At 36.1% G+C, this 25,372-nt stretch overlaps 1 protein-coding gene and 1 pseudogene across 3 annotated transcripts in view; both read left to right on the top strand.

Moving 5' to 3' along the window:
* Positions 1 to 25,372, top strand: part of ZHX3 (zinc fingers and homeoboxes 3) — a 229,786-nt gene that overhangs the window by 125,242 nt on the left and 79,172 nt on the right. For all 3 annotated transcript variants that reach the window (XM_043990117.1, XM_043990118.1, XM_043990116.1), the window contains exon 3: positions 18,270 to 18,366. The gene's annotated coding sequence lies outside the window, so the exon portion shown is untranslated. The remainder of the gene's footprint in view (positions 1 to 18,269; positions 18,367 to 25,372) is intronic.
* Positions 1 to 25,372, top strand: part of LOC122738895 — a 76,680-nt pseudogene that overhangs the window by 16,213 nt on the left and 35,095 nt on the right.

Below are 25,372 nucleotides of genomic sequence, written 5' to 3' on the forward strand. Positions count from 1 at the left end.
ATCTCTCTTATGTGAGATAATTTACCCCATTCTATCTTTCCCTTTTCCCTTTCTCCCTGTGCATTCCTCTTTCTCACCCTTAATTTTATTTTTTGAAATCATCCCAATTTTTCAGTTCATGCCCATGCCCTCTGCTATATATACTCCTTCTGCCTTAATAATGAGAAGGTTCTTAGGAGTTACAAGTAATACCTAATCAAGTAGGAATGTAAACAATTTATTTAACCTTATTTAATCCCTTATGATTTATCTTTCCTATTTACCTTTTTATGCTTCTCATTTTTTCTGTTTAGAATTTTAGAAATTACATGTAAAAACAAATTTTGGCATCAGTTTTTTAAAACTTTGTGTTCCAACTTCTCTTCCTCCCTCCTTTCCTACCCCTCACCCCCAAGAACTCAAGCAATTCAATATGTTAAACATCTCTCTAATCAATAGTGATTTAAAGCATTTTTTCATGTGGCAATAGATAGCTTTGATTTCTTCATCAGAAAACTGCCACAGCCAACTCTGAGATACCACCTGACACCTATCAGATTGGCTAATATGACAGAAAAGGAAAATAATAAATGTTGGAGAAGCTGTGGAAAAATTGGAACACTAATGCATTGTTGGTGGAGCTGTGAACTGATCTAGCCATTCTGGAGAGCAATTTGGAATTATGCCCAAAGGGCTATAAAGCTGTGCATACCCTTTGACCCAGCAATACCACTTTTGGGTCTTTTTCCCAAAGAGATCATGGAAAAGGGAAAAGAACCCACATGTACAAAATAATTTATAGCTGCTCTTTTTGTGGTGGCAAGGAATTGGAAATTGAGGGGCTGTCCATCAATTGGGGAATGGCTGAACAAGTTGTGGTATATGAATATAATGGAATTCTATTGTGCTGTAAGAAATAATGAGCAGGAGGAGTTCAGAGAAACCTGGAAGGACTTGCATGAACTGATGATGAGTGAGATGAGCAGAACCAGAAGAACATTATACATAGTATCATCAACATTATGTGTTGATCAACTGTGATAGACTAGATTCTTCTCACCAATCCAATGGTACAAGAAAGTTCCAAAGGACTCATGAAGGAAAAGGCTCTCCAAATCCAGAAAAAAAAAAGGAACTATAGATGTTGATTGGACCATACTATTTCTTTTGTTTTTGGTGCTGTTGTTTTTCTGTTTTGAGGTTTTTCCTTTTTGCTCTGATTCTTCTCTTATGACATGACTAATGCAGAAATATGTTTAATGTTATTATGTATATATAACCAATATCAGATTGCCTGCTGTCTAGGGTAGGTGGGGAGGGAGTGAGAAAAATTGGAAATTGGAAATCTTATATAAACAAATGTTGAAAACTATTTCTACATGTAAGTGGAAAATAATAAAAATACTTTTATTTTTAAAAAAAGAAATGCTGGGGGGGGCGGAGCCAAGACAGCGGAGACGAAGCAGCAAACTGCCTGAGCTCTCCTTCTGTTCCCTCAAAAAGAACATTAAATCAAGCCTCTGGACTGATTCTGAAACTACAGAACCTGCAAAGGGACAGAGAGACACAGTCCTCCAATCAGAGATAATTTAGAAGACTTCAGGAAAAGGTCGGTCTGACTCGGGCAAAAGGGAGGCCCAGCGCAGGGCAGCAACCCAGTGCCGAGCAGGAGCTGCGGGCCACAGCCGATCAACTGAGGCCCCTGGAACCTGGTTCAAAAATCTGGTGGCCAAAAAGGACAGTGGAAAAACCTACCTGCACCGGCCAGGAGGGCAACGAACGGGTCAGGTGGGAACAGACGCCAGGAGCGGGCGCCTGACTGGCCGAGCGCACCCAGACAGGAAGTGCAAGGCGGGGATCTCCACACACCGTAAAGGCCTCAGAGTAAAAAGCTGGTCACACAGCACCTATACCTCTGCAGAAGAAGCCCAAAACAGGGACTCTGGTGCCCTGAGAGCAGACCTCAACTTAAAAAATAAATAAATAAGCTACAATAATGAGTAAGAAGCAAGAAAGAGCCCTCTCCATTGAGAGCTTCTGTATCAATAGGGAAGAAGCTAACGCAAACTCAAATAAGGACAATACCCTCAAATTGCCTACATGTGAAGCCTCACGAGGGAAGGTGAATTGGTCTCAGGAACAAAAAGCCTTCCTGGAGGAGCTCAAAAAGGATTTTAAAAATCAATTGAGAGAGGTAGAAGAAAAAATGGGGAGAGAAATGAAAGCAAAACAAGAAAACTATGAAAAAAGAATCAGCAGCTTGGAAAAGGAAGCACAAAGATTGACTGGCCAAATGGAAAAAAAAGTGTATAATTTCACTGAAGAAAACAATGCCTTAAAAAATTCAGTTGGCCAAATGGAAAAAAAAGGTGCATAATCTCATTGAAGAAAACAGTGCCTTAAAAATTCACTTGGCCAAATGGAAAAAAAGGTGCATAATCTTACTGAAGAAAACAATGCTTTAAAAATTAAAATTGGACAGTTGGAAGATAAGGAATCCATGAGACACCAGGAATCAGTCAAGCAAATCAAAAGAATGAAAAAATAGAAGAAAATGTGAAATACCTCATTGGAAAAGACAACTGATCTGGAAAACAGATCGAGGAGAGACAATTTGAGAATCATTGGACTACCTGAAAGCACATGACAGAAAAGAATCTAGACACCATATTCCAGGAAATTATTAAGAAGAACTGCCCTGATATCATTAGAATCAGAGGATAAAATCATCATTGAAAGAATCCACCGATCACCTCCCGAAAGAGACCCCAAAAGGAAACTCCAAGGAATATTGTAGTCAAATTCCAGAATTATCAGGTGAAGGAGAAAATACTCCAAGCAGCCAGAAGAAGCAATTTAAATATCATGGAGCCACAGTCAGGATTGCTCAGGACCTGGCAGCTTCAACATTAAAGGACCGCAAGGCTTGGAATATGATATTCCGGAAGGCAAAGGAGCTTGGATTGCAGCCAAGAATCTATTACCCAGCAAAAATGTGCATTTTCTTTCAGGGGGAAAAGATGGACATTTAATGACATTGGGGACTTTCAGTCTTTCCTGGTGAAAAGACCAGAACTGAATAGAAAATTTGATCTCAACATACAAGACTCGAGAGAAGTTTAAAAAGGTAAACAGAGGGGGAGAAAAAAAAAGGCTACCCTATTAGGTTAAACTGTTTATATCCCTACACAGGAAGGTAATACTCAAAACTCGTAAGAATTGTAAATGTATTTGAGCAGAGAGAAGGACTTTACACAGAGGGTATAAATATAAATTGTCTTTGATGTGATGATACAAAAAAAAATTTTAAGGGGATAAAAAGGGAGTCTATGGGGAGGAGAGGAAAGGGGAGGTGGAAGGGGATGAATTATATCATATGAAGAGGTGAAAAAAACAACCTATTACAATAGAGGGAAAGAAAGGAGGGGTGAACATTGTTTCAACCCTATTCTCATTAGATTTGATTCAAAGAAGGAATAACATATATGTTCATTGGGATAAAGAAACTTAACTCATTCTTTAGGGAATCAAAAGGGGAAGGGAAAGGGGGGGACTGATAGAAGGGAGGACAAAAGCAAGGGAGAAAAGGGTAAAGAAAAGAGAGGGGGGTGATAAAAAGGGAGGGCAGATTGGGGGAGGCAGGGGTGAGAAGTAAAACATTGGTGAGGAGGAATAGGGTGAAAGAAGGGGGGAAAAGTACAAAGGGGGTAAACAGAATGGAGGGGAATAGACAGTCAGTAATAATAACTGTGAATGTGAATGGGATGAACTCTGCTATAAAACGGAAGCGAGTTGCAGAGTGGATTAAAAACCAGAATCCTACAATATGCTGTTTACAAGAAACACATTTGAAGCAGAGAGATACACACAGAGTAAAGGTAAAAGGCTGGAGTAGAGTATATTATGCTTCAGCTAAAGTAAAAAAAAGCAGGGGTAGCAATCCTTATCTCAGACAAAGTGCAGGCAAAAATAGATCTCATTAAAAGAGATAAGGAAGGAAATTACATCTTGCTTAAAGGTACTATAGATAATGAAGTAATATCAATATTGAATATGTATGCACCAAGTGGTATAGCATCCAAGTTCTTAAAGGAGAACTTAAATGAGTTACAAGAGGAATTAGACAGTAATACTATACTAGTGGGGGATCTGAATCTCCCCCTCTCAGAATTAGATAAATCTAGCCAAAAAATAAATAAGAAAGAAGTGAAAGAGGTGAATAGATTACTAGAAAAGTTAGATATGATAGATGTCTGGAGAAAATTGAATGGGGATAGAAAGGAATATACCTTTTTCTTAGCAGTACATGGCACATTTTCAAAAATTGACCATGTATTAGGGCACAAAAACATCATAGTCAAATGTAGAATGCCAGAAATAGTAAATGCATCCTTTTCAGATCATGATGCAATAAAAATTACATGTAAGAAAGAGCCAGGGAAAAGTAGAATGAAAATATATTGGAAACTAAATAATTTCATTCTAAAGAATGAATGGGCCAAACAAGAAATCATAGAAACAATCAATAACTATATCCAAGAAAATGACAATAATGAGACAACATACCAAAATTATGGATGCAGCCAAAGCAGTGCTTAGGGGAAAATTTATAGCTCTAATGCTTACATGAATAAAAAGAGACAGAGGAGATTAATGAACTGGGCATGCAACTTAAAAGCTAGAAAAAGAACAAATTAGAAATCCCCAATTAGATACTAAATTAGAGATCCTGAAAATCAAAGGAGAAATTAATAAGATGAAAGCAAAAAAACTATAGAATTAATCATAAAACTAAGAGCTGGTTTTATGAAAAAAACAATAAAATAGATAAAATATTGGTTAATTTGATTAAAAAAAGAAAGAAGAAAACCAAATTACAGTATCAAAAACGAAAAAGGGGATGTTACACCAATGAAGTGGAAATTAAATCAATAATTAGGAATTATTTTGCCAACTGTATGCCAATAAATTTGACAATCTAATGAATGGATGAATATTACAAAAATACAAACTGCCCAGGTTAACTGAAGAAGAAATAAATCATTAAATAAACCCATATTAGAAAAAGAAATTGAACAAGCCATTAATGAACTCCCTAAGAAAAAATCCCCAGGGTCAGATGGGTTTACGGTGTGAATTTTACCAAACATTTAAAGAACAATTAATTCCAATATTATACAAATTATTTGGAAAAATAGGTGAAGAAGGAGTTCTACAAATTCATTTTATGACACAAATATGGTGGTGATATCAAAACCAGGCAAAGCAAAACAGAGAAAGAAAATTATAGACCAATTTCCCTAATGAATATTGATGCTAAAATCTTAAATAAGATATTAGCAAGGAGATTACAGCAAGTGATCACCAGGATACTACACTATGACCAGGTGGGATTTATACCAGGAATGCAGGGCTGGTTCAACATTAGGAAAACTATTAACATAATCAACCACATCAATAAGAAAACCAACCAAAATCATATGATTATTCAATAGATGCAGAGAAAGCTTTTGACAAAATACAACACCCATTCCTAATAAAAACACTGGAAAGTTTAGGAAGAGGGGGAGCTTTCCTTAAAATAATAAACAGTATCTACCTAAAGCCATCAGCAAGTATTATATGCAATGGAGATAAATTAGAGCTTTCCCATAAGGATCAGGGGTGAAACAGGGATGTCCATTAATCACCCCTATTATTTAATATTGTACTAGAAATGTTAGCTTTAGCAATCAGAGAAGAGAAAGGAATTAAAGGAATTAAAATAGGCAAGGAGGAAACAAAACTATCACTCTTTGCAGATGATATGATGGTATACTTAAGGAATCCTCGAGAATCAACTCAAAAATTACTTGAACAATTAACACCTTTAGCAAAGTAGCAGGATATAAAATAAATCCACATAAATCATCAGCATTTATACATGACCAACAAGTCCAGCAGCAAGAGATAGAAAGAGAAATTCCATTTAAAGTAACTAGTATGATAATATAAAATACTTGGGAGTCTACTTTGCCAAGGACAAACCCAGGAACTCTATGAACACAACTACCAAACACTCTTCACACAAATCAAAATCAGATCTAAATAATTGGAAAGATATCAATTGCTCATTGGATAGGCAGAGCTAATATAGTAAAAATTGACAATACTGCCTAAATTAATTTACTTATTCAGTGCCATACCATCAGACTACCTAAAAATTATTTATAGAGCTAGAAAGAATATAACAAAATTCATCTGGAAAAACCAAAAAATCAAGATATCCAGGGAAATAATGAAAAAAATTTCACAGGAAGGTGGGTTAGCGGTACCAAACCTGGAGCTTTACTATAAAGCGGCAGTCATCAAAACTATCTGGTACTGGCTAAGAAATAGAGTGGAGGACCAATGGAATAGGCTAGGCACAGGAGACACAGTAGTAAATGACATTAGTAACGTACTGTTTGATAAACCCAAAGACCGCAGCTTCTGGGATAGGAATTCAGTGTTTGACAAAAACTGTTGGGAAAACTGGAAGATAATATGGCAGAAATTAGGCGTAGACTAACATCTGACACCGTATACTAAAATAAGGTCAAAATGGATACACGATTTAGACATAAGAGGTGATACCATAGGTAAATTAGGAGAGAAAGGAATAGTCTGCCTATCAGATCTTTGGAAAGGAAAACAGTTTTTGACCAAACAAGAGATAGAGTATATTATAAAATGCAAAGTGGATGATTTTGATTACATTAAATTAAAAAATTTTTGTACAAACAGAAGCAATGCATCCAAATTAGAAGGGAGGCAGAAGCTGGGAAACAATTTTTGAGGCCAGTACTTCTGATAAAGGCCTCATCTCTAAAATATATAGGGAACTAAATCAAATTTATAAGAACCAAGTCATTCCCCAATTGAGAAATGGTCAAAGGATATGAACAGGCAGTTTTCTGATGAAGAAACCAAAGCTATCTATTTCCCATATGAAAAATGCTCTAAAATCTCTAATGATTAGAGAGATGCAAATTAAAACAACTCTGAGGTACCACCTGACACCTATCAGATTGGCTAACATGACAAAAAAGGAAAAATAATAATGTTGGAGAAGCTGTGGGAAAATTGGAACACTAATCCATTGTTGGTGGAGCTGTGAACTGATCCAACCATTCTGGAGAGCAATTGGAATTATGCCCAAAGGGCGATAAAGCTGTGCATACCTTTGACCCAGCAATACCACTTTTGGGTCTTTTCACAAAGAAATCATGGAAGGGGAAAGGGACCCACATGTACAAAAATATTTATAGCTGCTCTTTACGTGGTGGCAAAGAATTGGAAGTTGAGGGGGTGCCCATCAATTGGGGAATGGCTGGACAAGTTGTGGTATATGAATACAATGGAATACTATTGTGCTATAAGAAACGATGAGCAGGAGGAGTTCAGAGAACCTGGAGGGTCTTGTGTGGGCTGATGATGAGTGAGATGAGCAGAACCAGAAGAACATTGTACACAGTAACATCAGCATTGAGTGTTGATCTACTGTGATGGTCTATATTCTTCTCACCAATGCAATGGCACAGAAGAGTTCCGGGGAACTCATGATGGAAGAGGATCTCCAAATCCAAGGAAAAAAAAAAAAAGAACTGCGGAGTATAGATGCTAAATGAACCATACTATTTCTTTTGTTTTTGATGCTGTTGGTGTTTTTTTTTCTATTTTGAGGTTTTCTATCATTGCTCTGATTTTTTTCTCTTATAACATGACTAATGCAGAAATAGGATTAATGTTATTATGTGTGTGTGTGTGTGTGTGTATATATATATATATATATATATAAAACCTATATCAGATTACCTGTTGTCTAGGGGACGGGGGAGGGAGGGGAGGGAGGGAGAAAAATCTGAAATTGTAAAGCTTGTATAAACAACGGTTGAGAACTATCTTTACATGTAATGAAAAAAAAATACTTTATTAAAAAAAAAAAGAAATGCTGGCTGTAAAAATTGTTTCCCAGTTTTCTGCCTCCATTCTCTTTTTGATTGCATTGCTTCTATTTGTACAAAAACTTTTTAATTTAATGTAATCCAAGTCTTCCCTCTTGCATTTCATAATATTCTCTATCTCTTGTTTGGACATAAATTGTTTTCCTCTCCATAGATCTGAGAGGTAAATTATTCCTTACTCTCCTAATTTATCTATGGTATCACCCTTTATGTCTAAATCTTGGACCCATTTTGACCTTATTTTTGTATAAGGTGTAAGATGTTGGTCTATGCCTAGTTTCTGCCATACTATCTTCCAGTTTTCCCAGCACTTTTTGTCAAACACTGAGTTCCTATCCCAGAAGCTGGAGTCTTTGGGTTTATCAAATAGTAGATTACTATAGTCATTTACTACTATGTCTCCTGTGCCTAACCTATTCCATTGATCCACCACTCTGTTTCTTAGCCAGTACCAAATAGTTTTGATGACTGCTACTTTATAGTATAGCTTCAAATTTGGTATGGCTAGCCTACCTTCCTGTGCGTTTGTTTTTTTTTTTTTATTAGTTCCCTTGATATTCTTGACTTGTTGTTTTTCCAGATGAATTTTTAAATTATTTTTTCTAACTCTATAAAATATTTTTAGGTATTCTGATTGGTATGGCACTGAACAGGTAAATTAATTTAGGTAGAATTGTCATTTTTATTATATTAGCTGAGCCTATCCATGAGCAATTGATATTTTTCTAATTACATAGATCTAATTTTATTTTCTTGAAAAGTGTTTGGTAGTTGTGTTCATAGAGTTCCTGTGCTTGTCTTGGCAGGTAGATTCCCAAGTATTCTGTATTGTCTACCATTACTTTAAATGGAATTTCTCTTTCTATCTCTTGCTGCTGGGCTTTGTTGGTCATATATAGAAATGCTGATGATTTATGTGGGTTTATTTATAATCCTCCAACTTTGCTAAAGTTGTTAATTGTTTCCAGCAGTTTTTAGTTGATTCTTTAGGATTCTCTAAGTATACCATCATATCATCTGCAAAGAGTGAAAGTTTTGTTTCCTCCTTGCCTATTCTGATTCCTTTTTCTTCTCTTATTGCTATAGCTAACATTTCTAGTACAATATTAAATAATAGAGGTGATAATGCACATCCCTGTTTCACCCCTGATCTTATTGGGAATGCCTCTAACTTATCCCTGTTACATATAATGTTTGCTGATGGTTTTAGGTAGATACTGCTTATTATTTTAAGGAAAGCTCCACCTATTCCTATGCTCTCTAGTATTTTTATTAGGAATGAGTGTTGTATTTTGTCAAATGCATCTATTGATTGAGATAATCTTATGAATTTGGTTAGTTTTGTTATTGATGTGGTTGATTATAGTAATAGTTTTTCTAATGTTGAACCAGCCTTGCATTTCTGGTATAAATCCCACCTGGTCATAGTGTATTATCCTGGTGATCACTTACTGTAATCTCCTTGCTAATATTTTATTTAAGATTTTTACATCAATATTCATTAGGGAAATTGGTCTATAATTTTCTTTCTCTGTTTTGGCTCTGCCTGGTTTAGGTATCAACATCATATTTGTGTCATAAAAGGAATTTGGTAGAAATCCTTCTTCACCTATTTTTCCAAATAGTTTGTATAGGAATTAATTGTTCTTTAAATGTTTGGTAGAATTCACTTGTAAACCCCTCTCGCCCTGGAGATTTTTTCTTAGGGAGTTCAATTTCTTTTTCTAATATGGGTTTATTTAAGGATTTTATTTCCTCTTCAGTTAACCTGGGCAGTTTGTATTTTTGTAAATATTCATCCATTTAATTTAGATTGTCAAATTTATTGGCATACAGTTGGGCAAAATAGCTCCTAATTAATGCTTTAATTTCCACTTCATTGGTGGTGAAATCACCCCTTTCATTTTTGATACTAGTAATTTGGTTTTCTCCTTTCTTTCTTTAAATCAAATTAACCAAAGGCTTATCTATTTTATGGGTTTGTTTCATAAAGCCAGCTCTTAGTTTTATTGATTTGTTCTATAGTTTTCTTGCTTTCAATTTTATTAATTTCTTTTATTTTTAGGATTTCTAATAGTGATTTTTAATTTGTTCTTTTTCTAGCTTTTTTAGTTGCATATTCTATTCATTCATCTCCTCTTTCTCTTTTTCATTCATGTAAGCATTTGGAGATATAAAATTTCCCCTAAGCACTGCTTTGGCTGCATCCTATAGGATTTGGTATGTTATCTTATTATTGTCATTCTCTTGGATGAAGTTATTGATTGTTTCTATGAGTTGTTGTTTGACCCACTCATTCTTTAGAATGAGATTGTTAAGTTTCCAATTAATTTTCAGTCTACCTTTCCATAGCTCTTTATTACATGTAATTTTTATTGCATCATGATCTGAAAAGGATACACTTACTATTTCTGCCTTTCTACATTTCACTATGAGGTTTTTGTGCCCTAATACATGGTCAGTTTTTGAGTATGTGCCACGTACTGCTAAGAAAAAGGTATATTCTTTTCAATCTCCATTCAGTTTTCTCCAGATGTCTATCATATCTAACTTTTCTGATACTCTATTCACTTCTTTAACTTCTTTGTTATTTATTTTCTGGTTAGATTTATCTAATTCTGAGACAGGAAGGTTCAGATCCACCACTAGTATAGTTTTGCTGTCTATTTCCTATTGTAACTTATTTAACTCCTCTCCTAAGAATTTGGATGCTATACCACTTGGTGCATGCATGTTTAGTATTGATATTACTTTATTATCTATCATACCTTTTAGCAAGATGTAGTTTCCTTCCTTATCTCTTTTAATTAGATCTATTTTTGCTTTTGCTTTGTCTGAGATAAGAATTGCTACTGTATACAGTACATTCTACTCTGCTTCAGTTCATGTAGGTCTTTCCAGGTTTTTCTGATAGCATTCTGTTCATCATAACTTTTGTATAGTACCTTAAACTTGACAAAGAATTTCTTCACAATAGCCCAGCAAAGTAGGTACCATAGGTTTTGCCATTATAATCAATTATCATAACCATTTCCCTCCATCCTATTCCCTTCCCATGATATTTACTCTATTTTCTATCTTCTTTTTCCGTATTCTTCCTCAAAAGTATTTTGCTTCTGCCTTCCCCCTCCCCAGCTCTGCCCTCCCCTCTTTCACCTTTACCTCCTTATCCTCCTCTCTCCCTACTTTCCTGTAGGGTTAGATTACTCCTCCCAATTGGGTGTGTATATTATTCCCTCCTTGAGCCAACTCTGATGAGATTAAGGTCTTTGAGCTAATTCTGTGTTCTAAATTTTCTTCCTCCTTCCCCCTTCTTCCCTATGAAATCAAGCAATTCAATATAAGTCATATGTGTGCAGTTATGCAGAACATCTTCACCTTCCTTGAAAGTGTTTTGCTTTTTACTGCTCCCTCCCCCAATCTGCCCTTCCTTCCCCTCCCCCCCTTATCTCCTCCCCTTCCCACTTTCCCTCAGGGAAAAACATATTATTAAACCCACTTGAGTATGTATGCTATTCCCTCTTTGAGCCAATTTTGATGATAGTAAAGTTCACTCATTCCCCCACTCCTTCCCCCTCTTCCCCTCCTCTTCATAAGCTTTTTCTTGTTTCTTTTATGTGATCTACTTTTCCCCAGTCTACCTCTCCCTTTCCCTTTCTTCCAGTGCATTTCTCTTACTCCTTAACTTTATTTTAAAGATGTCATAATGGATTAGCTAGGTGGCATGGTGGACAAAGCACCATCCCTGGACCCAGGAGGCCCCGAACCCAAATCCGGCCCCAGACATAAGCCACCCCACCCTACGTGCCCCACAAAAAACAAGGATAAACACAAAATAAATGCTTTACAGATATCATCCCTTCATATTCAGTTCAGACCTGTATCCTCTAAGTGTATTCCTTTCAGCTACCCTAATACTGAGAAAGTTCTTATGAGTTAGAAGTATTATCTTCCCATATAGGAATGTAAACAGTTTAATCTTTTAATATCCCTCATGATTTCTTTTTCCTGTTTATTATTTTATGCTTCTCTAGGGTCTTGTATTTGAAAGTCAAATTTTCTATTCAGTTCAGGTTTTTTCATCACAAATGCCTGAAAGTCCTCTTTTTCATTGAAGTCCCATTTTTTCCTCTTAAAGACTATACTCAGTTTTGCTATGCAGGTGATTTTTGGCTGTAGTCCTAGTTCCTTTGCCCTCCGGAATATCCTATTCCATGACCTCTGATCCTTTAATATAGATGCTGCTAGATCTTGCTTTTTCCTCACTGTAGTTCCCCAGTATTTGAATTCCTTTTTTCTAGCTGCTTGCAATATTTTTTCTTTGACCTGGGAGCTCTGGAATTTGGCTATAATATTCCTGGAGGTTTTCCTTTTGGGATCTCTTTCAGGAGGTGATCAGTGGATTCTTTCAATTTCTATTTTACCTTCTGCTTCTAGAATATCAGGGCAATTTTCCCTGATGATCTCTTAGAAGATGTAGTCTAAACTCTTATTTTAGTCATTGTTTTCAGGTAGTCCAATGATTCTCAAATTATCTCTCCTAGATCTATTTTCCAGGTCAGCTGTTTTTCCAAAGAGATATTTCATATTGCCCTCCATTTTTTTATTCATTTGGATTTGCTTTACTGTGTCTTGGTTTCTCATAAAATCACCAGCTTCCATTTGTTCAATCCTAATTCTTAGGCAGTTATTTTCTTCTGAGAGCTTTTGTATCTCTGTTTCCATTTGGCTTTTCAAGCTGTTGACTTTTTTCTCATGACTCTCCTGCATTGCTCTCATTTCTCTTTCCATTCTTTCCTCCACCTTTCTAAATCTTTCTTCTATCTCTCCTACTTTCCCTTCAAAGTCCTTTTTGAGTGCTTCCATGGCCTGAAACCAATTCATATTTTTCTTGGAAGCTTTGGTTGTAGGGGCCTTAGGTTGCTATCCTCTTCTGAGGGTGCACCTCAATCTTCCTTATCACTAAAGAAACTTTCTATAGTTCTCAACTTTCTTTGCTTGCTCATCTTGCTGTCTTTTACTTGATTTTTAACTCTCTTTCTTACAGTGGGGCCCTACTTCCAAGCTACACTGTTCCAAGCTTCAGAGGGTCCCAGGTGTTTTGGTTTGAGCAAGGGCAGGTTTTTCTCTCACCTGGCCTCCTGTTCTCTGGTCCAAAGATAACCTCAAGCCAACTTGCTAATTAACCAGCCAGCAGAACTATGTGTGCTGTGGATCTTAGCTCTGACGAGCCTGTACCCCTCCCCCACCTGGGCCTCCCACCACTTAAGATTTCTTCCTGGTTCCCTGCTGGGGTGGGATAGCCAAATTTCTCCTTAGGTCCCAAAGACACCACTGTATTTCCCCCCTCCCCTCCACCAGCTGTTCAGCCCTCTCACTGACCTTAAGCTTAGTTCCAGAAGATGCTAGTGCTGCAGCTGATTTAGAAGCTTGGGGGTAAATTTCTCTGGCATGGTCTGCCTGGGGACTGTGTTTGGTGCAATCACAGGGTTGGACTCTTCTTGCAGCCTAGCACAGCCCCCTCTAAGCTGCCTTTGGCTGGAAAAATAATCTCAGTCCATCTTTTTGTGGGTTTTGCTGCTCCAAGGGTTATTTTATTGTTGTTTGGGGGGCAGTTTTTTGGTTTGGGGGGTGCTTTTTATCTTCCATGGGTTTTCATGCCTCTTTTACCATTTAATCTATTCTAGGTTTTAGGGTATTATTTTCTTCAGTATTTTTATGTTCTACCTTTATCAAGCTGTTTTCTCTTTTTTTCATGATTTTCTTGCATCACTCTCATTTTCCCCCCAATTTTTCCTCTATTTCTCTTGACTTTTAAAATCCTTCTTGAGCTCTTCTACGGCCTGACACCAATTCACATTTTTCTTTGAGGTTTTAGATAAAGCAGTTTTGACTTTATTATCTTTTTTGCATTTGTTTTTATCTTCCCTGGTCAGGGTCTTTTTTGTTGTTTGCTTTTTTCCAGGCTGTTTCTTGATATTTAACTTTATATGTTAAAATTGGGGGCAGCTAGATGGCACAGTGGATAGAGCACTGGCCCTGGAGTCGAGGACCTGAGTTCAAATCCGGCCTCAGACACTTAACACTTAACTAACTGTGTGACCCTGGGCAAGTCACTTAACCCCAATTGCCTCACACACACACAAAACAAAACAAAAAAATTGGACACTTCTCCCAGAATGGAGGGGGCGCCATCCCAAACTACATGTTTTTGTGCAACTATTTTCAGAGCTAGTTGTGGAGGTCTGTAAGTTTTTATTTCTTTCTAGATGATATGATCTAAGGACGGGTGTATTTACTACTCTCCTGGCCTGCGCTTTGGTTTGTAGGTGACCATAAACACTCATTTCTGCTCTGGAAATGTGACCATGGTCCCTGCTCTCCTATGGTTACAATCTCTGGTGTGCTAGTGCTCCTCTTTGCCCTGGGACTTCAACCCAGGACAATGACCTATATCTGCATATAAACAGTGCAAGAGTCCTGCAACTTGTTCCAGGAAAGGGACCTTTGTATTCTCCTTCTGAACAGTTGTCTGGCCTCCTTACCATCTGTGGACTGAAAGGTCCAGAAGCCAATGCTACAGTTGCTGATTCAGGCACCCCCAAGACCTTGCTGAGGTATGGCCTGTACTCCACTTTCATCCCAGTGTGACAGACCTCTTCTGTCATCCTTCTAAATTGTTTTAAGCTGAAAAATTGTTTCACTACATCCTGCTGTGGATTCTGCAGCTCCAGAATTTGTTGTGGGGCATTATTTAAAACTGTTTGGAGGGGAATTTGGGAGAATTCAGGCAAGTCCCCTGTCTTTTCTCTGCCATATTGGCTCTGCTCCCTAAAGTGGGACTATTTTAGAGAGAGATCTTAGTATTATATCTAATATGCTACCAATCATTCTCCTCAGCGTATATTTATTCAATAGTTAAATATAGTTCATGGCCTCTATCAGCAGAGGAAAGTATAAATAAAGCTATTTAAATATAAAATGCAACCAGAAATCCCCAAGTTTCTTATCCCCCTTGTTACCAAAGTCCTGTATAAATCAATTACTTATTCCTTCTCTGTGAAATTAATATTGTACTATTCTGAGGTGAATATAAAGGTTGCTATTTTTCTGTTGTTTTTCAGCTGTGCCTTACTCTTCATGTTCCCATTTGGGATTTTCTTGGCAAAGATAGTGGCATTTCCTTCTCCAGCTCATTTCACAGATGAGGAACTGAGGCAAACAGCGTTGAGTAGATTGCTCAGGGTCACATAGCTAGTAAGCTTCTTAGACCAGATTTGAATTCAGAAAGATGAGTCTTGCTGACTCTAGGCCTGACACTCTATCTATCCACTGTGCCACCTACCTGCCTATAAAGGTTAGAAATTATTATTATACAAAAAACCTAAAGTTACATCATAGATTTTCTGTGACCTCACAAGCCCCTCTGGATTTGCTGTCATAGTTACCATGTAGCTGTTGGAACTCAAGTGTTTTGTAATGTTACTGCATTGGGAAAATCCCCTCACTGCCCTAGCTGCAGCCAGGAGAACTCAAAGACAGATGATCCCAAGTGGGTTCCTTCTTAGAATAACAGTTACAAGAACTGGCGCTTCATTTTCATTTGTTGGAACTGGTAAAGCTTTATCCTTGATGGAGGAGCCATAAGTGGTTTTATTTATCCTGCTAGTTGATTAACTGCTTTATAAGTAAATGTGGGATTGGAATTGATTGATTTGTTTTGTTTGTGAAAACAAACTTTAAGTGAAAAAAAAACTCAATTCTTTTTGGAAATGAAAGAACCCAAGTTTTCTGAAAATTATAAATAATTTTTAAGATAACTAAATAGGAAAGCATTACTAAGTTGCAGTCACTTTCTTATGGGTTATCACAGCTGTAGCAAGAGCATTGTGGTCAGAAGTCAGTAGACCTCATTGAAATTCTGACTTGGCCACAATTATTTGTATTACCTTAAACAAGTCAAGTCAGTGTCTTTGGGCTTTTGTTTACCCATCTAAAAAATGAGGGGGTTGAATCAAAGATCCTTTTCAGCTCTAACATTCTATGATTCTAGATTTTTTCTTAGGCCTTTGTAATATTTCTTTCTCAGTGTCTGATGTATCCCATAAACTAATACATTGAGAGTGCTTAAAATGTTGTCATCAGACTAATGCTCAAGAATAGAAAATTCCAGTGGCTACAGAATAATGCATCAATATTTTTAAAGTTAGAGCAAAGCCTTTATTTAAAACTTTAAATAGGGCCCTTTGTTAAAATTCTTTGTAGCATCCTCTAATCAAAAAAAAAAAAAGTGCTTCAGCTTGTTCTAATGTTATTTAATTGTAAAGGAATTTAAGGTTTAGAGAAACATCTTTTGTTGTTGTTGTTGTTGTTTTGGTTTTTTGAGGTTTTGGGGGGTTTTTTGCGGGGCAGTGAGGGTTAAGTGACTTGCCCAGGGTCACATCGCTAGTAAATGCCAAGTGTCTGAGGTCAGATTTGAACTCAGGTCCTCCTGAATCCAGGGCCAGTGTTTTATCCACTGTGCCACCAGCTGCCCCCAAGAAACATCTTTCTTAAGAAAATAGAAGTGCTTTATTAACAATAATAATCTTGCCTTTTCTAAATGAAGGTAATGTTGCCAACTGACCCTCAACAGTGTCTGCTGTTTCTCCTGGAGTGGTGATAGATAAATCTTTCTCCTACTTCTGTTATGAACATGCATTTGCAAGCTGGCCAAATTAGTTAAGGGTATAAGTCAGGAGTCATAAAGTGGAGCAAAGTTAGTTCACAAACTAACACCTTTGGATGTAAGCTCTATGTTCTAATCAAGCAGCTTACATGTGAAACATACATATGAAATATTACATACATATGAAATATGAAATGTAAGTTATGTTAGAGTTTAGCATTGAAGGTGTTATTATAAAAAGGTCTGCTAAGAATAAGACAGTGATAAACCTAGATTAAATGTCTTCATTAACAAAACTGAAATAGATTAGTATGAATATTTAGATTAAAATAATTGTAGCTTCTGGGTTTTTTTTTTATTAAATTTGTGTTAAGGATTTCCCTATTGTGATATACACATTTTAGTTATGGAAAAGATCCATTGTATAATCACAAGCACCTATATTTCTTTCTTTCTTTCTTTCTTTCTTTCTTTCTTTCTTTCTTTCTTTTTGGTGAGGCAATTGGGGTTAAGTGACTTGCCCAGGGTCACACAACTAGTAAGCGTCAAGGGTCTGAGGCTGGATTTGAACTCAGGTGCTCCTGATCCAGGGCCATGCTCTTTTCCATTGAGCCACCTAGCTGCCCCTCCTTAAATTTTTTAAGAAAAAAAGTTGAGGAATTCTGATTTTTAAATCAGAATTATATTTTTAACTATTGGTTTTAGTAAAATAATTTAAAGGCAGAGAAGAGTCCTGTCTTAAAATAAAGCTATAGAATTAACCAGAAACTCAACTGTTTCTTGGTCTTAGCAGCTCTAGCACATACATAAGACTTAACTTTCATTAATTGCTTTTTGTTGATCCACTGAACTTACTCAACCTCCATTGTCCAGTAATTCATCATCAGATTCTTAGAATTGTCCTAGTACCTCTTCCTTTTCCTGTGCTTCTTTCACTTTCAGGCCTTTTCATTGATCATGAGCATCTTAAGCAAAGAATCTTTTTGTAAGAGAAAGAATGTGAGATTCTAAGTGGCTTTCAAACTTTTGTTTCATAGAATCTAGGGATTTGTCGAAAGAAAGTGTCATCATATACAGACTTGTCTGCTCTTTCATCTTTAGGCCCAAGTATAGCATTTCATCAAAAGTTGGAGTTTAGATATAAAAATTACCCCCCAAAAAAACCCCCACATACCTCCCAAATTTGCTCAACTTCAAATTTTAAAGACCACTATTCTAAATAATTGATTTTTGCTATTTCTGCTGAGCTGTAATAAAAGTTTAGGTTGGAAAAGAGGGTGAAACTCATGGGTAAAATGAGGTTTTGAAATTTTACATTTTAATTATCTACTCTGTATCTAGCCCTTATTATAGATAAGCAAGTGTTAATTTTAGTTTCATTTATGCCTCCCAGCATCTTTAATTCCATTATTTTGCTTTTTATTGTGTTTAGCTTTTTGTCTAGTATAGCTACTCTTTGGTTCCCCTAATGCCTAATTAATTTTGCTAGTTTTTTTTTTCCATAGCTCTTATAAAAAGGCTTGGCAGGAGAGAAAATTGAAACTATTAGGCCAAAATGCCCACTTGGTTTTCTGAGTGATTTTGCTCCATGAAACTTGATGCTGTGTTTCTAATAGAATTTATTCTGTCTTATGTAGGACTGAATCATAACCACAGGTGCTGTGACAAAAAACACTTTAAAGATGCATAGAAGTCTGATTAAAGTGAAGAGGAAGAACTGGATAAAATAATGAGGTAAGGAGAGCTTATATTTTCTACCTAAATAGAATGCATCTGAATCTTAAATCTTGTTGCATCTCCAGCTTTTATAACTTTGCATTCATTGATGTAATGTGAATGTCATTAATAAGAAAAACTAGATAAATGTATAGCCTGTTGTACTTCTGTATATGATATGCTTTTTGGTTGCTTGTAAAGGTCCTTTTCCCTTAAGAAAATTTTCCCTACTAGCTTTGTTGAACAGAAAGGTTTTTTTGTTTATTTAAAAAATCAAGAAGATAAAGAGTACGTAAATTCGGATAGATGGTCCATATGAGAAGGCAAATCTAGTAGGAACATGTTAGATATTAATTAGTTTGATTAATGTTGTCCACATAAAAAAGAGATTTGATTAGTCTTTGGGACTCTGGACTTGTTGATTATGTTTTGTGTCTATTACTACAATCAATGAGCCCATTCTCATGATCTCTTTTTCCATTAAAGTTAAAAGGCATTTGACTACAAGATTGATAAAATTTATGCTAGGGCAATGAGGTAAATATTAGTAATCAGACATAATACTTATCCTAAAGGAACATAGAATTTAATAGGGAAAACCATATAGGCAAAGAGGTAATGAAAATGAATATGTAAATTTTACCTTTTATGAAAAAGGTATATTCCAATGCAGTTAATTTCTTTTTTAAAAATTCATAATATTTTCCTTTATGACTTTTATGTCACATTCATTTCTAACTTTATTCATACTATTTCTCTACCCAGGGGACTATCCCTCATAATAGAGTTTTTAAAAGAAAAAGGGAAAATAGTTCAACAATACTAACCAGTATATACCAGTGGTGTCTGGAAGCATATGCAGTATTCCATACCCATAGTTTTCCATTTCTACAATGATGATGAGGTACATTTTCCTCATCTCTCTTCTTTGGGGCTATACTTGGTCATTAGAATTACACAGTGTTCAGTCTATGTCATTAGCTCTTTCCATTTATGTTGTTGTATAAAGCCATTGTGTATACTTTTTGGGTGATAGTCATTGTCAATGTTTTCCAGACTATTGTGGTTTTTGTCTCACAGTTATATAACAACGCCAATAGAATATCGGTATTAAAAACATGGGCCTTTGTTTCTGGAAGAAATTTAGGTTCATTAAAGGAGCTTTGTAATTTCCTGAAGGAAGTCTAGCCCTGTCTCCTTGTTTAATTCTTGGCCCAATTAATTGTGTATGTGTACTGTCTGCCCTGAGAGATATATATAGATAGATAGATAGATATAGATATACACACACACACACATTGATGGAGAAGTTTTATGGAATGTCCAGATAAATTGCATGTCATCACCTGAGCAATAGATATTGTCTATTCACTTAATTTTTTCCTTTATGGATGGTCAGACCAAACTCTTTTGAGGTATTACAGAACTCTTACAGGAACCTTTGCAATATTGTATGTTTGATATGACATCTGGAGGACATCATCATCAGAAGGAAATCCCTCTTCAACATGGCCTGCACTGGATCTCCTCCATCACAGTGGCAAACACTTTTGGCAAGCATACAAGTCCCAGTTTTATACCTCACTTGATGTTTGGAGGGATGGTGGTCAGAATGTAACTGAAAGTGCCTAGAGACAACTAGGCATTGGGAGTTGAGAAGTGGGATAGGATAGGAGAAGCAATCCCTGCGGACTGCTCTTGGTGGGCTTTTGGTCTGCCCATAAAAGATGTGGTTCACTGTAGAATATTACTTGCAAAAGCCTGTCTTTTTCCTAGTAATAACCTTAATTGATCCTCAACTGATTCTTTTGCAAGAGTACCTCATCTGCTCCTTTACTATTTAACATTTATTTGCTACTGATTAGTGTCCGGTTTGCAGGTTATGTAATTTTTGAGTCACAGCTTTTGGTGGTATATTATTTTTCCCTTTCAATGATTTCTTGTGAATATAGAATAATCCAACATTATTTGAACTACTTTTCCTTCATATTTGAAAGTCTTTTTTCTAATTACTTGTAAAATTTGTTGTTTGCCATTGAAATTGTTACATTTAACCATTATGTGTCTTCATGTATAGAATTTTCCCCCTTTTCTGTCAGGAGTCTGTGGATTTTCTCAACTGAGGTTTTGTTGCCTGGATTGTAAAATCCTAGACAATTTTTTATAGTATTTCCTGCATTAAGGGGGTCAGTTTTTGGTTTGGGTTTTTTTGGTTTTGGTTTTTTTGGTTTTTTAGTGAGGCAATTGGGCTAAGTGACCTGCCCGGGTCACACAGCTAGTAAGTGTCAAGTGTCTGATGCCGAATTTGAACTCAGGTCCTCCTGACTCCAGAGCCAGTGCTTTATCCACTGTGCCACCTAGCTGCCCCTGATTTTGTTTTTAATTTGAAATGTTCTTTTGAAAGACCTATGGTCTATGCTATTGCTATATATCATGTCTTCAAGATTGGACACTTTGGCTTGTATAGAATTCATGTATTCTTTTTAACATTGCTGCCTTTTGCTTTTCTTCTGCCAAATTTTCCTCTACGTTATTTTTATGTTCTTAATCTGCTCTTCTCTCTCTTACTGTGTCTACTTTTTGGGAGAGACTTTCTATAGCTTATTGAATTTTTCCTATTCTGCTTTGTGTTCTTTAATTTTGTATTGAGTGCTCTAATGTATGACCTAAACTTATTCCTAATTGTTCTTTTATGAATATTAATTTTTTGTGCCATTCCAGAATTTCTTGCCTCTATCCCATGATCTCTGGGGAGTCCACAGTATTCTCTTCTTTATCAATAACTCTTGATTCATTTTCATTCATATTACAATATTTATTAAGCATATTTAGCTTACTCTTCAAGATTTTACCCATTCTTTTTATTGGATCTTATGTATTAGTTTATCATTTTGTGTGTTGGGCACTTAATGATGCTTTTTTCACTTGATATATTTGATGGTCATACCTATTCTTTTGCTTCCTTTTATCCTGTGGCTTTGCACTCCTGCTGAATGCATCTGGCATGTTTTCGGCATATTTCCATCTTTCCTTCTCATAAATCAGCATCTACTACTAAATTTCAGGAAAGAGATGGTTTGGGAGCAGAGTTGCCTCAGCTGTAGGTAATGTCTACCCTAAGGAAAGTCCCCTAGGTATAAGCCTGGGAGTCTCCTTGTGATTAGGTATAGTAGGAGGAAAAGGTGCAGAATCTATGTATTAAAGCTATCTTGTGTGCATTCATGGGATTTTTACTTTCCCTATAAGTTGTCTCATCATGTGAAATCAGCTACAATTTATATCTGGTGCATATTTCATTTTTTTGAGGTTGTGATGTTGAAGAAATTAATAGGAAGTGACTATTCTGCCACATGACCTCTGTGGAGATGATTCTTATAAAAATTTTATATAGCTAGAAAGTTGATGTTGATCAATGGTCATCAGTGTTCTTTTGGTCAGCTTTTTGGAGCATTCATGGGACCTAAGATTTTTTTTCATTACTTCTGGTATCTTTACATTTAAATACCATCTAAATCATTTTTTGATGTCCTCATAATTCCGTCACTTCTATTGCGAATCTCCTCTATGTACACTTGATTTAATCTGGCTTTTTTTCCCATTTTTGTTCTTTTTTACTGTTGTTACTTCTTCTATAAGCTCATCAGTGAGTATAATTTAGAATCCAAGGGGCGGCTGGGTGGTGCAGTGGATAAAGCACCGGCCCTGGATTCAGGAGTACCTGAGTTCAAATCCGGCCTCAGACACTTGACACTTGCTGACTGTGTGACCCTGGGCAAGTCACTTACCCCCATTGCCCTGCAAAAAAACAAAAACAAAAACAAAAATTTAGAATCCAAGTGTGATGGTGAAAAATTTATCACATAAACTTTGTGGATCCTTTCCCCTTTTTGGGGGGTAGTGGTGGTGGTGGTGGTGGTGGTGTTTATTGGCCTGCTATTTGAATCCTTAAATGCCTTTGGAATGACTTGACTTAGGTGGGTCTTTTCACCAAGCTTACTTTAAACTACTGTTACCTTTTACTGATTTTCTTTGTTTTATGATGTGATCCTGCTTATAATCTTGTATCATCTTTCATCATAAGATTATTGAAATAAACTTATATTATTAACCTGTGTTGCCTTTATCATCTCTTTCCACTTTGCAAGTAAGACAGTTATTTGCTGACTAAAGTATTTTAAGTTCTTTGGCCCTCTTTATTATGGCAGTTGATTTACAGTCATTAATCTTCTATGTAAAATTATTTTAATTGGCATTTATGCCACACATTATTCATCTCTCACAATAATATTTTGTGTAAATAAGTTGATTGAGTTATTTCAGTTGCATGCCATATCCTTTTTTCATTCTTCTTCTAGATTTATATTTATTTTTATCTTTACTCTAACAGGTTAGTGCTACTCCTCTACACAGATAACTGATTCAGGAATGAACTTTATATATACATACATAGATATATACATATGCATACATATGTACACATGTACATACATATTAGCCATTCTCACCTGTTTATACTTTTTCATTAAAGTCATTGAGTATCAAAGTATATGTTCATTTAGAGGGTCTCATCAAGTTTTTTTATATAATTTTTCTACCTCTTTGTCCCTTGTAACCAATGCTGTTGTATAAGACAGTTTTCTTTCTTGAGAAAATAAATGCTTGTTAAACAGAAGTTTAAAAAAGATACTAAACAATAATCAGAGCACTGTAGTATATGATGATCAAATGTTACATGAAATGTTTCTTGTTGCCTATGCACTTAGGATAAAACCAATACCACCAATTCCTTATTTGCCTCTCCAAGTTGCATCCTTTCATTTAGCTACAACTTTCTTCTTTCTTCAGGTTTAAACCAAGAATGTCCAGGCATGATTTAGTTCTTCTAGTAGCATGTTCAGTTGTTGATTAATGGAGAAGGATCTCACACTTGGAGAATCAACCAACCTAAAGTTTCAAAACAGTCTAAAAATTTCATGATTTTTAGCCTTTTTTCCCATGACTTTGCTACCATCATTGCAGAAGTGAAAGGGAGACACATAGGATAAAGGACTATTTTATACTTTCTTTATTTCATAGCCAAAAAACTCACCCACCTTAAGAAAGCCAGTGAATCCAGGAGATAGAGAGATAAGGAAGGAGAATTCTAGAAATGGAGGACAGTCAGTAAAATGCACTCAGTGGGGACATGGAGCAAGAAACAACAAGAAAGCCATTGTCTTGGAATCACAGAATACATGGAGGGAAGAGTAAGGCATGCAAAGACTAGAAAGGTAGAAAGAGAACCAGATTATAAAGGGCTTTAAAAGGCATAGGATTTTATATTTGATCCTGGAGTTGATAGGGAGCCCTTGGAGTTTACTGAAATGGAGTGGGGGGGAAGGGCAGGAGATGTGACATAGACCTGACTTGAGGAATATCAGTCTGATAGCTGAGTATAAGATCAAATGGAGTTAGGACACGAGATAAGGAGACCAGCCAGCAAACTAATTTAATAGTACACCAAGTGGCCAGCCTATAATGATGAGCCTTCTGTATTTAGCCAGACTGTTTCTTTCAAAACAAGGCTTGAAGCTTGAAGCTTTTTGAGCTAGTAGAACCCATCAGAGCTTATGTTTTACTGACACAGCCTTTAAAATCCCATGGTCACTTCCATGTCATGATGAAATATTAGAACAGAATTTTATGGCTCTTTATGATTCTATGAATATGTTATAATATATAGTTCAGGTTTGATACCAAAAATAAGTGACAAATGTTGCAGGGGCTGTGGAAAAACTGGAACATTAGTGCTCTAGTCTAGCCATTTTGGAAAGGAATTTTGAACTCTGAGTAACTTTGTGTAACTTTTGACATAAATCTTTGACCCTTTTACTAGTAGCAGATTTCACTTTGGAGTGCACCCCAAAGAAATTAAAGAAAAAAAAATTCTCCTATGTACAAATATATTTATAGAAACTCTTAGGCTGTAAGAAATCACAAAAGTTATGGTTTCACATAAACCTAGGAAGACTTGTATGAACTGATGTGTAGAGTGAAGTAGTGAAACCAGAGAACAATTTATGTGATAACAACAACATAATGACAAACATATTTGACTCTTCTTATTGTTCAGTTGTTTTAGTTGCATTTGATTCTTTGTGACCTCATTTGGGGTTTTCTTGGCAAAGATACTGTAATGGTTTGCCATTTCCTTCTCCAGCTCATTTTACAGATGAGGAAACAGAGGCAAACAGGGTTAAGTGACTTGCCTAGGTTCACACAGCTAGTTAGTGTCTGAGGCCAGATTTGAACTCAGGTCTTCTGACTCCAAGCCCAGAGCTTTATCCACTGTGCAACCTAGCTGTCCTTTGAAAAACTTAACTGATTAATACAATTACCAATCATGATTCAAAAGGTCCAGTGATAAAGCATGCTACCAACAACTGATAGAAAGTTGAATGAACTCAAGATGCAAAGTAAGCCATACATTTTTTTAACATGACCAATGTGAGAATTTGTTTTGCTTTACTATACATTTGTGTTACTAGGGTTTTGTTTTTCTTTTTAGTTGTTGGAAAGGAGAGGGGAAAAAAATGCTTGTTAAATAAAAGTTTTAAAAAAAAAAACAATGAAAGGAGCTAAAACCTTGTAGATCACTTAGAAGTCTCACTCCTGTGTCTTGAATGCCTCCTAAAGGAGAATTGGAAAGTTGAGATACAGTGAGCACTGGAAAGCTTCACACGCATGCATGCACACACACACGCACACACACACAAAATGAGAGAGATATGAGAATCATATTAGAATTGGCTAGCTGTATGTAATCAAATAATTTATAGAACTCATTATCTTTCCCCCTGAACCCTCCCTATTTCCTACTTTCCCTATTGCTGTAAAGGGCATCACCATCCTCAGGTTCAAAATCTAGAAGTCATCCTTAACTCCTCACATATCCAATCTGGTGCTAAGGTCTATTGATTTCACCTTTGCAACATCTCTCCAATACTCCCCCTTCTCTCTTCTGACACTACCACCATTCTGTTGC

This window comes from Dromiciops gliroides, chromosome 2 (assembly GCF_019393635.1).
Source record: "Dromiciops gliroides isolate mDroGli1 chromosome 2, mDroGli1.pri, whole genome shotgun sequence".
NCBI lineage: Eukaryota > Metazoa > Chordata > Mammalia > Microbiotheria > Microbiotheriidae > Dromiciops > Dromiciops gliroides.